The sequence below is a fragment of the Triticum aestivum genome, chromosome 5D, assembly GCF_018294505.1.
Source record: "Triticum aestivum cultivar Chinese Spring chromosome 5D, IWGSC CS RefSeq v2.1, whole genome shotgun sequence".
Taxonomy (NCBI): domain Eukaryota; kingdom Viridiplantae; phylum Streptophyta; class Magnoliopsida; order Poales; family Poaceae; genus Triticum; species Triticum aestivum.
The window spans coordinates 441,419,962-441,433,708 of record NC_057808.1 but is presented as its reverse complement, the minus strand read 5'-3'; the positions used below and the strand labels follow the sequence as shown (position 1 = coordinate 441,433,708).

At 47.5% G+C, this 13,747-nt stretch overlaps 1 pseudogene; it reads left to right on the top strand.

The window, feature by feature from the left end:
* The window catches only part of LOC123125392 (receptor-like serine/threonine-protein kinase SD1-8), a 32,327-nt pseudogene that overhangs the window by 18,193 nt on the left and 387 nt on the right, over positions 1-13,747 (top strand).

Sequence of the window (13,747 nt, the reverse complement as noted above, 5' to 3'; positions counted from 1 at the left end):
CGGCAAGGAACACTGGACAGCGGTCAAGAATATCCTGAAGTACCTGAAGAGGACTAAGGATATGTTTCTCGTTTATGGAGGTGACGAAGAGCTCGTCGTAAAGGGTTACGTCGACGCTAGCTTCGACACAGATCTGGATGACTCGAAGTCACAGACCGGATACGTGTATATATTGAATAGAGGAGCAGTAAGCTGGTGCAGTTGCAAGCAAAGCGTCGTGGCGGGATCTACATGTGAAGCGGAGTACATGGCAGCCTCGGAGGCAGCACAGGAAGCAGTCTGGATGAAGGAGTTCATTACCGACCTAGGGGTGATTCCCAATGCGTCGGGCCCAATGACTCTCTTTGTGACAACACTGGAGCTATTGCCCTTGCGAAGGAGCCCAGGTTTCACAGGAAGACCAGACATATCAAGCGTCGCTTCAACTCCATTCGTGAAAGTGTTCAAAATGGAGACATAGATATTTGTAAAGTGCACACGGACCTGAATGTAGCAGATCCGTTGACTAAACCTCTCCCTAGGGCAAAACATGATCAACACCAGGACGCAATGGGTGTTCGATTCATCACAATGTAACTAGATTATTGACTCTAGTGCAAGTGGGAGACTGTTGGAAATATGCCCTAGAGGCAATAATAAATGGTTATTATTATATTTCTTTGTTCATGGTAATTGTCTATTATTCATGCTATAATTGTATTGTCCGGAAATCGTGATACATGTGTGAATACATAGACCACAACCTGTCCCTAGTAAGCCTCTAGTTGACTAGCTCGTTGATCAACAGATAGTCATGGTTTCCTGACTATGGACATTGGATGTCATTGATAACGGGATCACATCATTAGGAGAATGATGTGATGGACAAGACCCAATCCTAAGCATAGCATAAAAGATCGTGTAGTTTCGTTTGCTAGAGCTTTTCCAATGTCAAGTATCTTTTCCTTGGACCATGAGATCGTGCAACTCCCGGATACCGTAGGAGTGCTTTGGGTGTGCCAAACGTCACAACGTAACTGGGTGACTATAAAGGTGCATTACGGGTATCTCCGAAAGTGTCTGTTGGGTTGGCACGGATCGAGACTGGGATTTGTCACTCCGTGTGACGGAGAGGTATCTCTGGGCCCACTCGGTAATGCATCATCATAATGAGCTCAATATGACTAAGGCGTTAGTCACGGGATCATGCATTGCGGTACGAGTAAAGAGACTTGCCGGTAACGAGATTGAACAAGGTATTGGGATACCGACGATCGAATCTCGGGCAAGTAACATACCGATTGACAAAGGGAATTGCATACGGATTGATTGAATCCTCGACACCGTGGTTCATCCGATGATATCATCGTGGAACATGTGGGAGCCAACATGGGTATCCAGATCCCGCTGTTGGTTATTGACCGGAGAGGCGTCTCGGTCATGTCTGCATGTCTCCCGAACCCGTAGGGTCTACACACTTAAGGTCCGGTGACGCTAGGGTTGTAGAGATATATGTATGCGGAAACCCGAAAGTTGTTCGGAGTCCCGGATGAGATCCCGGACGTCACGAGAGGTTCCGGAATGGTCCGGAGGTAAAGATTTATATATGGGAAGTCTTATTTTGGTCGCCGGAAAAGTTTCGCGCTTTATCGGTATTGTACCGGGAGTGCCGAAAGGGGTCCGGGGGTCCACCAGCCCCCGGGGGGCCACATGGGCTGTAAGGGGTGCGCCTTGGCCTATATGGGCCAAGGGCACCAGCCCCAAGAGGCCCATGCGCAAGAAATAAGAAAGAAGGGAGAGTCCTAAAGGGGGAAGGCACCTCCGAGGTGCCTTGGGGGGGAAGGACTCCCCCCTGGCCGCACCCTTCCTTGAAGGAAGGGGCAAGGCTGCGCCCCCCCCTCTCCCTTGGCCCTATATATAGTGGGGGGAAGGGAGGGCAGCAACATCTAAGCCTTGGGCGCCTCCCTCCTCCCCTGCAACACCTCTCTCTCTCTCGCAGAAGCTCGGCGAAGCCCTGCCGGAGACCCGCTACATCCACCACCATGCCGTCGTGCTGTTGGATCTCCATCAACCTCTCCTTCCCCCTTGATGGATCAAGAAGGAGGAGACGTCGCTGCACCGTACGTGTGTTGAACGCGGAGGTGCCGTCCGTTCGGCACTCGGTCATCGGTGATTTGGATCACGGCGAGTACGACTCCGTCATCCACGTTCATTGGAACGCTTCCGCTCGCGATCTACAAGGGTATGTAGATCCACTCCTTTCCCCTCGTTGCTAGTAGACTCCATAGATGCATCTTGGTGAGCGTAGGAAAATTTTAAATTATGCTACGATTCCCAACAAGGAGGTGGGCGGCGGCGGTAGGGGTCGGGGTCGGGTGCGGTGAGGGAGAGAAATGAGTGGAGGAGGAGGGTGGCCGAGGGGATAAGGTTGGCCCTATGCCGACGGCATGGCCGTTGGCATAGGCTCGGCCCACATGTCAGCAGCCCGGGGGGAGTGGATAACGTGGACATATGCCGACGGCCGTCGGCATAGATGGGAGGCCTATGCCGACGGCTAGGCCGTCGGCATATATGCAAACCACAATTTTTTGAAAAAAATAGTCCCACCTCGCCGAGGGAAAAGCAATTTGACCTGTTTAAATAGTTCACTAATCCATACGTTATAAGCTCCGGTATTCATTAGACTTATATGAAGAAAATGGACAATTACTGTGAACTTTTCAGTGCCCGGGCAGCCGGCCCAGTGCCCAAGCACTAAAAGGTTCACATGGATAGTACATTTTCAATGATGAATACCGGAGTTTTTAATCAATTCAATTATTACATTTTTAGATTCTTAGTTTACCGTCTGTATGGGACCCGGTACCCGGTGCGACGCCTGTGACACCGTGACCCTGGGGGTTAGGCGGTACGGGGGCCGTGGGGGGTAGCAATGCCACTGGAGCTTAGCCGTCGGCATAGATGGACATGCCACGTCCGGCGAAAGTCAAAGGGCTAGACCCGGCAGTCGTCTGTGTGAGGGATAGACAGGACGGGGTACCTGTGGGCGGCGGGGGGGGGAGGGGTAGCAATGCCTTCTGTGAGGGGGGCCACACCCCGGAGACGCGTGCCGCCTCTTCGTACATGCCAGCACACCACCCCGCATGTATGAGGGCCCGGTGCGACGCTCCGGTGGCATTGCTACCCCCCAGGGCACCCGTCCCGCCTAACCCTGTAGCGTTAGACCACGAGATCTAGCCCTTTGACTTTACACAGACAGGCTTTGACCAGTGGAACTCTCCCCCGGTTGTGTTAGGTCAGCCCATAGGAACACTTTGGAGCAACATCCGGGCCAAACCCACAGCAAAATCCCCTCCGTGTAGACCCGACGCGTCTGTTTCACCCCTCCAGGTGCTGGCGGCGGCGCCGTCCGTGAGGGGGGCCACACCCCGGAGACGCGTGCCGCCTCTTCGGACATGCCACGACACCACCCTGCATGTATATATGAGGGCCCGGTGCGACGCTCCGGTGGCATTGCTACCCCCCAGGGCCCCGTCCCGCCTAACCGTGTAGCGTTAGACCACGAGATCTAGCCCTTTGACTTTACACAGACAGGCTTTGACCAGTGGAACTCCCCCGGTTGTGTTAGGTCAGCCCATAGGAACACTTTGGAGCAACATCCGGGCCAAACCCACAGTAAGATCCCCTCCGTGTAGACCCGACGTGTCTGTTTCACCCCTCCAGGTGCCGGCGGCGCCGCCGTCCGTGAGGGGGGGGGGCACACCCCGGAGACGCGTGTCGCCTATTCGGACATGGCACCACACCACCCTGCATGTATATATGAGGGCCCGGTGCGACGCTCCAGTGGCATTGCTATCCCCCCAGGGCCCCCGTCCCGCCTAACCATGTAGCGTTAGACCACGAGATCTAGCCCTTTGACTTTACATGGATGGGCTTTGACCAGTGGACTCCACCCGGTTGTGTTAGGTCAGCCCATAGGAACACTTTGGAGCAACATCCGGGCCAGACCCACAACAAGATCCCCTCCGTGTAGACCCGACGTGTCCGTTTCCCCCCTCCAGGTGCCGGCGGCGCCGCCGTCCGTGAGGGGGGCACACCCCGGAGATGCGCGCCGCCTCTTTGGACATGGCACCACACCACCCCGCATGTATGAGGGCCCGGTGCGACGCTCCGGTGGTACTGCTATCCCCCAGGGCCCCCGTCCCACCTATTCAGACATGGCACCACACCGCCCCGCATGTATGAGGGCCCGGTTAGACGGGACGGTGTACCTGGGGGGGGGGGGTAGCAATGCCGCTAGGTGTTGCTGTGGGCCCTCCTACGGTTGTGGAAGCGTGGTGGCTGGCGCAGGCACCCGGCACGCAGCTCCGGGGTGTGCCCCCCTCACCGGCGTCGCTGTGGGGCACGGCGGCAGCAACGTCCATGAGGGGGGCAATCGATATACCATAGGGGTATGTTTTTTGTTAGATAAGGCACATTTATGTTGTGAAAAAAAACCCAGGAAAAAGTAAATAATATAAAAAATAGAGGTATGCCGACGGCAAGGCCGTCGGCATACCTGCGCACACGGCCACTGATCGATGACGTGGCAAAGGGCGGGGATTGATGACGTGGCAACATCCATGGGCCAGGCCTATGCCGACGGCCAGGCCATCGGCATAGATTTGCCACCCCACGGACCGGCGAGCGACGCGGATCGATGACGTGGCGGGCGACGCGGATCGATGACGTGGGGGCTTGTTGGGGAACGTAGTAATTTCAAAAAATTTCCTACGCACACGCAATATCATGGTGATGCATAGCAACGAGAGGGGAGAGTGTTGTCCACGTACCCTCGTAGACCGACAGCGGAAGCGTTATCACAACGCGGTTGATGTAGTCGTACGTCTTCATGATCCGACCGATCAAGTACCGAACGCACGGCACCTCCGAGTTCTACACACGTTCAGCTCGATGACGTCCCTCGAACTCCGATCCAGCCGAGTGTTGAGGGAGAGTTTCGTCAGCACGACGGCGTGGTGACGATGATGATGTTCTACCGACGCAGGGCTTCGCCTAAGCTCCGCAATGATATTATCGAGGTGTAATTTGGTGGAGGGGGGCACCGCACACGGCTAAAAGATCTCAAGGATCAATTGTTGTGTCTCTGGGGTGCCCCCCTTCCCTAGTCCAATTCGGACCAGACCAAGGGGAGGGGTGCGGCCACCCTTGAGGCCCTTTTTCTTCTTTCCCGTATGGCCCAATAAGGCCCAATACGTATTCCCGTAACTCTCCGGTACTCCGAAAAATACCCGAATCACTCGGAACCTTTCCGAAGTCCGAATATAGTCGTCCAATATATCGATCTTTACATCTCGACCATTTCGAGACTCCTCATCATGTCCCCGATCTCATCCGGGACTCCGAACTCCTTCGCTACATCAACATACATAAACTCATAATAAAACTGTCATCGTAACTTTAAGCGTGCGGACCCTACGGGTTCGAGAACTATGTAGACATGACCGAGACACGTCTCCGGTCAATAACCAATAGCGGGACCTGGATGCCCATATTGGCTCCCACATATTCTACGAAGATCTTTATCGGTCAGACCGCATAACAACATACGTTGTTCCCTTTGTCATCAGTATGTTACTTGCCCGAGATTCGATCGTCGGTATCTCGATACCTAGTTCAATCTCGTTACCGGCAAGTGTCTTTACTCGTTCCGTAACACATCATCCCGCAACTAACTTATTAGTCACAATGCTTGCAAGGCTTATAGTGATGTGCATTACCGAGTGGGCCCAGAGATACCTCTCCGACAATCGGAGTGACAAATCTTAATCTCAAAATACGCCAACCCAACAAGTACCTTTGGAGACACCTGTAGAGCACCTTTATAATCACCCAATTACGTTTGTGACGTTTGGTAGCACACAAAGTGTTCCTCCGGTAAACGGGAGTTGCATAATCTCATAGTCAGAGGAACATGTATAAGTCATGAAGAAAGCAATAGCAACATACTAAACGATCGGGTGCTAAGCTAACGGAATGGGTCAAGTCAATCACGTCATTCTCCTAATGAGGTGATCTCGTTAATCAAATGACAACTTATGTCTATGGCTAGGAAACATAACCATCTTTGATTAACGAGCTAGTCAAGTAGAGGCATACTAGTGACACTCTGTTTGTCTATGTATTCACACATGTATTATGTTTCCGGTTAATACAATTCTAGCATGAATAATAAACATTTATCATGATATAAGGAAATAAACAATAACTTTATTATTGCCTCTAGGGCATATTTCCTTCAGTCTCCCACTTGCACTAGAGTCAATAATCTAGTTCACATCGCCATGTGATTTAACATGAATAGTTCACATCACCATGTGATTAACACCCATGGTTCAGATCGTCATGTGACAGTCACCCAAAGGGTTTACTAGAGTCAGTAATCTAGTTCACATCGCTATGTGATTAACACCTAAAAAGTACTAAGGTGAGATCATGTTTTGCTTGTGAGATAATTTTAGTCAACGGGTCTGTCACATTCAGATCCGTAAGTATTTTGCAAATTTCTATGTCTACAATGCTCTGCATGGAGCTACTCTAACTAATTGCTCCCACTTTCAATATGTGTCTAGACCGAGACTTAGAGTCATCTAGATTAGTGTCAAAACTTGCATCGACGTAACCTTTTACGATGAGCCTTTTGTCACTTCCATAATCGAGAAACATATCCTTATTCCAGTAAGGATAATTTTGACCGCTGTCCAGTGATCTACTCCTAGATCACTATTGTACTCCCTTGCCAAAATCAGTGTAGGGCATACAATAGATCTGGTACACAGCATGGCATACTTTATAGAACCTATGGCCAAGGCATAGGGAACGACTTTCATTCTCTTTCTATCTTTTGCCGTGGTCGGGCTTTGAGTCTTTACTCAATTTCACACCTTGTAACATAGGCAAGAACTCTTTCTTTGACTGTTCTATTTTGAACTACTTCAAAATCTTGTTAAGGTATGTATTCATTGAAAAACTTATCAAGCGTCGTCATCTATCTCTATAGATCTTGATGCTCAATATGTAAGCAGCTTCACCGAGGTCTTTCTTTGAAAAACTCCTTTCAAACACTCCTTTATGCTTTGCAGAATAATTCTACATTATTTCCGATTAACAATATGTCATTCACATATACTTATCAGAAATGCTGTAGTGCTCCCACTCACTTTCTCGTGAATACAGGCTTCACCGCAAGTCTGTATAAAACTATATCCTTTGATCAACTTATCAAAGCGTATATTCCTACTCCGAGATGCTTGCACCAGTCCATAAATGGATCGCTGGAACTTGCATATTTTGTTAGCACCTTTTAGGATTGACAAAACCTTCTGGTTGCATCATATACAACTCTTCTTTAATAAATCCATCAAGGAATGCAGTTTTGTTTATCCCTTTGCCAGATTTCATAAAATGCGGCAATTGCTAACATGATTCGGACAGACTTAAGCATAGATACGAGTGAGAAACTCTCATCGTAGTCAACATCTTGAACTTGTCGAAAACCTTTTTGCGACAATTCTAGCTTTGTAGATAGTGATACTACTATCAGCGTCCGTCTTCCTCTTGACAATCCATTTATTCTCAATTGCTTCCCGATCATCGGGCAAGTCAACCAAAGTCCACACTTTGTTCTCATACATGGATCTCATCTTAGATTTCATGGCCTCAAGCCATTTTGCGGAATCTGGGCTCACCATCGCTTCTTCATAGTTCGTAGGTTCATCATGGTCTAGTAACATAACCTCCAGAACAGGATTACCGTACCACTCTGGTGCGGATCTTACTCTGGTTTACCTACGAGGTTTGGTAGTAACTTGATCTGAAGTTACATGATCATCATCATTAACTTCCTCACTAATTGGTGTAGAAGTCACAGGAACAGATTTCTGTGATCCAATAAGGGAGCAGGTACAGTTACCTCATCAAGTTCTACTTTCCTCCCACTCACATCTTTCGAGAGAAACTCCTTCTCTAGAAAGGATCCATACTTAGCAACGAATGTCTTGCCTTCGGATCTGTGATAGAAGGTGTACCCAACTGTCTCCTTTGGGTATCCTATGAAGACACATTTCTCCGATTTGGGTTTGAGCTTATCAGGATGAAAAAAAAAGCATCGCAAGCCCAAAATTTTAAGAAACGACAACTTTGGTTTCTTGCCAAACCACAGTTCATAAGGCGTCGTCTCAACGGATTTTGATGGTGCTCTATTTAACGTGAATGTAGCTGTCTCTAATGCATAACCCAAAACAATAGTGGTAAATTGGTAAGAGACATCATAGATTGCACTATATCCAATAAAGTACGGTTATGACGTTCGGACACACCATTACACTGTGGTGTTCCAGGTGGCGTGAGTAGTGAAACTATTTCACATTGTTTTAACTGAAGGCCAAACTCGTAACTCAAATATTTTACCTCTGCGATCATATCGTAGAAACTTTTATTTTCTTGTTACGATGATTCTCCACTTCACTCTGAAATTCTTTGAACTTTTCAAATGTTTCAGACTTTGTGTTTCATCAAGTAGATATACCCATATCTGCTCAAATCATCTGTGAAGGTCAGAAAATAATGATACCTGCTACGAGCCTCAATATTCATCGGACCACATACATCTGTATGTATGATTTCCAACAAATCTGTTGCTCTCTCCATAGTTCCGGAGAACGGTGTTTTAGTCATCTTGCCCATGAGGCACGGTTCGCAAGCATCAAGGATTCATAATCAAGTGATTCCAAAATCCCATCAGTATGGAGTTTCTTCATGCGCTTTACACCAATATGACCTAAACGGCAGTACCACAAATAAGTTGCACTATCATTATTAACTTTGCATCTTTTGGCTTCAATATTATGAATATGTGTATCACTACGATCGAGATCCAACAAACCATTTTCGTTGGTGTGTATGACCATAAAGGTTTTATTCATGTAAACAGAACAACAATTGTTCTCTAACTTAAATGAATAACCGTATTGCAATAAACATGATCAGATCATATTCATGCTCAATGCAAACACCAAATAACACTTATTTAGTTTCAACACTAATCCCGAAAGTACAGGGAGTGTGCGATGATGATCATATCAATCTTGGAACTACTTCCAACACACATCGTCACCTCGCCTTTTACTAGTCTCTGTTTATTCTGCAACTCCCGTTTTCGAGTTACTACTCTTTAGCAACTGAACCAGTATCAATTACCGAGGGGTTGCTATAAACACTAGTAAAGTACACATCAATAATCTGTATATCAAATATACCTTTGTTCACTTTTACTAGTCTCTGTTTATTCTGCAACTCCCGTTTCGAGTTACTACTCTTAGCAACTGAACCAGTATCAATTACGGAGGGATTGCTATAAACACTAGTAAAGTACACATCAATAATCTGTATATCAAATATACCTTTGTTCACTTTGCCATCCTTCTTATCCACCAAATAGTTGGGGTAGTTCCGCTTCCAGTGACCAGTCCCTTTGCAGTAGAAGCACTTAGTCTCAGGCTTAGGACCAGACTTTGGCTTCTTCACTTGAGCAGCAACTTGCTTGCCATTCTTTTTGAAGTTCCCCTTTTTCCCTTTGCCCTTTTCTTGAAACTAGTGGTCTCGTCAACCATCAACACTTGAAGTGGTCTCGTCAACCATCAACACTTGATGTTTTTCTTGATTTCTACCTTCGTCGATTTCAGCATCATGAAGAGCTCGGGAATTACTTTCGTCATCCCTTGCATACCATAGTTCATCACGAAGTTCTACTAACTTGGTGATGGTGACTAGAGAATTCTGTCAATCACTATTTTATCTGGAAGATAAACTCCCACTTGATTCAAGCGATTGTAGTACCCAGACAATCTGAGCACATGCTCACTACTTGAGCGATTCTCCTCCATCTTTTTGCTATAGAACTTGTTGGAGATTTCATATCTCTCAACTCGGGTATTTGCTTGAAATATTAACTTCAACTCCTGGAACATCTCATATGGTCCATGACGTTCAAAACGTCTTTGAAGTCCCGATTCTAAGCCGTTAAGCATGGTGCACTAAACTATCAAGTAGTCATCATATTGAGCTAGCCAAACGTTCATAACGTCTGCATCCACTCCTGCAATAGGTCTGTCACCTAGCGGTGCATCAAGGACATAATTTTTCTGTGCAGCAATGAGGATAATCCTCAGATCACGGATCCAATCCGCATCTTTGCTACTAACATCTTTCAACATAATTTTTCTCTAGGAACAAAAAATAAACACAGTGAAGCAACAACGCGAGCTATTGATCTACAACATAATTTGCAAAAACTATCAGGACTAAGTTCATGATAAATTTAAGTTCAATTAATCATATTACTTAAGAACTCCCACTTAGATAGACATCTCTCTAATCATCTAAGTGATTACGTGATCCAAAGCAACTAAACCATGTCCGATTAACACGTGAGATGGAGTAGTTTCAATGGTGAACATCACTATGTTGATCATATCTACTATATGATTCACGCTCGACCTTTCGGTCTCTGTGTTCCGAGGCCATATCTGTATATGCTAGGCTCGTCAAGTTTAACCTGAGTATTCCGTGTGTGCAACTGTTTTGCACCCGTTGTATTTGAACGTAGAGCCTATCACACCCGATTAACACGTGGTGTCTCAGCACGAAGAACTTTTGCAACGGTGCATACTCAGGGAGAACACTTTTATCTTGAAATTTTAGTGAGAGATCATCTTATAATGCTACCGTCAATCAAAGCAAGATAAGATGCATAAAGGATTAACATCACATGCAATCAATATAAGTGATATGATATGGCCATCATCATCTTGTGCTTGTGATCTCCATCTCCGAAGCACCGTGCTTGTGATCTCCATCTTCGAAGCACCGTCATGATCACCATCGTCACCGGCGCGATACCTTGATCTCCATCGTAGCATCGTTGTCGTCTCGCCAACTTATTGCTTTTACGTCTATCGCTACCGCTTAGTGGTAAAGTAAAACTATTACATGGCGATTGCATCTCATACAATAAAGCGACAACCATATGGCTCCTGCCAGTTGCCGATAACTCGGTTACAAAACATGATCATCTCATACAACACATTATATCACATCATGTCTTGACCATATCACATCACAACATGCCCTGCAAAAACAAGTTAGACGTCCTCTACTTTGTTGTTGCAAATTTTACGTGGCTGCTACGGGCTTAGCAAGAACCGTTCTTACCTACGCATCAAAACCACAACGATAGTTTGTCAAGTTGGTGCTGTTTTAACCTTCGCAAGGACCGGGCGTAGCCACACTCGGTTCAACTAAAGTGAGAGAGACAGACACCCGCCAGTCACCTTTAAGCAACGAGTGCTCCGAACGGTGAAACCAGTCTCGCGTAAGCGTACGCGTAATGTCGGTCCGGGGCCGCTTCATCTCACAATACCGCTGAACCAAAGTATGACATGCTGGTAAGCAGTATGACTTATATCGCCCACAACTCACTTGTGTTCTACTCGTGCATAGCATCAACGCATAAAACCAGGCTCGGATGCCACTGTTGGGGAACGTAGTAATTTCAAAAAAATTTCCTACGCACACGCAAGATCATGGTGATGCATAGCAACGAGAGGGGAGAGTGTTGTCCACGTACCCTCGTAGACCGACAGCGGAAGCGTTATCACAACGCGGTTGATGTAGTCGTACGTCTTCACGATCCGACCGATCAAGTACCGAACGCACGGCACCTCCGAGTTCTACACACGTTCAGCTCGATGACGTCCCTCGAACTCCGATCCAGCCGAGTGTTGAGGGAGAGTTTCGTAAGCACGACGGCGTGGTGACGATGATGATGTTCTACCGACGCAGGGCTTCGCCTAAGCTCCGCAATGATACTATCGAGGTGTAATTTGGTGGAGGGGGGCACCGCACACGGCTAAAAGATCTCAAGGATCAATTGTTGTGTCTCTGGGGTGCCCCCCTGCCCCCGTATATAAAGGAGCAAGGGAGGAGGAGGCCGGCCCTAGGAGGGGGCGCACCAAGTGTGGAGTCCTACTAGGACTCCCTAGTCCTAGTAGGATTCCACCTCCCATATGGAATAGGAAAAGAGGAAGGGAAAAAGAGAAGGAAGGAAGGGGGTGCCCCCCTTCCCTAGTCCAATTCGGACCAGACCAAGGGGAGGGGTGTGGCCACCCTTGAGGCCCTTTTTCTTCTTTCCCGTATGGCCCAATAAGGCCCAATACGTATTCCCGTAACTCTCCGGTCTGAAAAATACCCGAATCACTCGGAACCTTTCCGAAGTCCGAATATAGTCGTCCAATATATCGATCTTTACGTCTCGACCATTTCGAGACTCTTCGTCATGTCCCCGATCTCATCCGGGACTCCGAACTCCTTCGCTACATCAACATACATAAACTCATAATAAAACTGTCATCGTAACTTTAAGCGTGCGGACCCTACGGGTTCGAGAACTATGTAGACATGACCGAGACACGTCTCCGGTCAATAACCAATAGCGGGACCTGGATGCCCATATTGGCTCCCACATATTCTACGAAGATCTTTATCGGTCAGACCGCATAACAACATACGTTGTTCCCTTTGTCATCAGTATGTTACTTGCCCGAGATTCGATCGTCGGTATCTCGATACCTAGTTCAATCTCGTTACCGGCAAGTGTCTTTACTCGTTCCGTAACACATCATCCCGCAACTAACTTATTAGTCACAATGCTTGCAAGGCTTATAGTGATGTGCATTACCGAGTGGGCCCAGAGATACCTCTCCGACAATCGGAGTGACAAATCTTAATCTCGAAATACGCCAACCCAACAAGTACCTTTGGAGACACCTGTAGAGCACCTTTATAATCACCCATTTACGTTGTGACGTTTGGTAGCACACAAAGTGTTCCTCCGGTAAACGGGAGTTGCATAATCTCATAGTCAGAGGAACATGTATAAGTCATGAAGAAAGCAATAGCAACATACTAAACGATCGGGTGCTAAGCTAACGGAATGGGTCAAGTCAATCACGTCATTCTCCTAATGAGGTGATCTCGTTAATCAAATGACAACTTATGTCTATGGCTAGGAAACATAACCATCTTTGATTAACGAGCTAGTCAAGTAGAGGCATACTAGTGACACTCTGTTTGTCTATGTATTCACACATGTATTATGTTTCCGGTTAATACAATTCTAGCATGAATAATAAACATTTATCATGATATAAGGAAATAAATAATAACTTTATTATTGCCTCTAGGGCATATTTCCTTCAGGGCTATGCCGACGGCCGCCGTTAGCCCGTCGGCGTAGACTGACGCCGTCAAAAGGCCGTTTCCGTCCGGGTAGCCGGGCCCACGTTCTATGCCGACGGGCTTATCTATGCCGACGGCCGCCGTAGGCATATTTCTAGCGACGCCGACGGCTGAGCTTTGCTGACGGGGGCCGTCGGCATAGACGGATATACGCCGACGGCTTTTCTATGCCGACGGCTTGGGCTGGGCCGTCGGGATAGGACAATCTATGCCGACGGGGGCCGTCGGCATAGGTTCGGCCGTCGGCATCGCCAGTTATTCTGGTAGTGTGTGTTCTGTACCAAGTCTGACGTCTACAGTTTCGGCGTGTTACTACTGGAGGTTGTAACTGGTATAAGGAGAAACTCCATTAGTGAAACCATGGGATTCCCTAGCCTCACAGTTTATGTGAGTACACATGACTTCTGTCAAG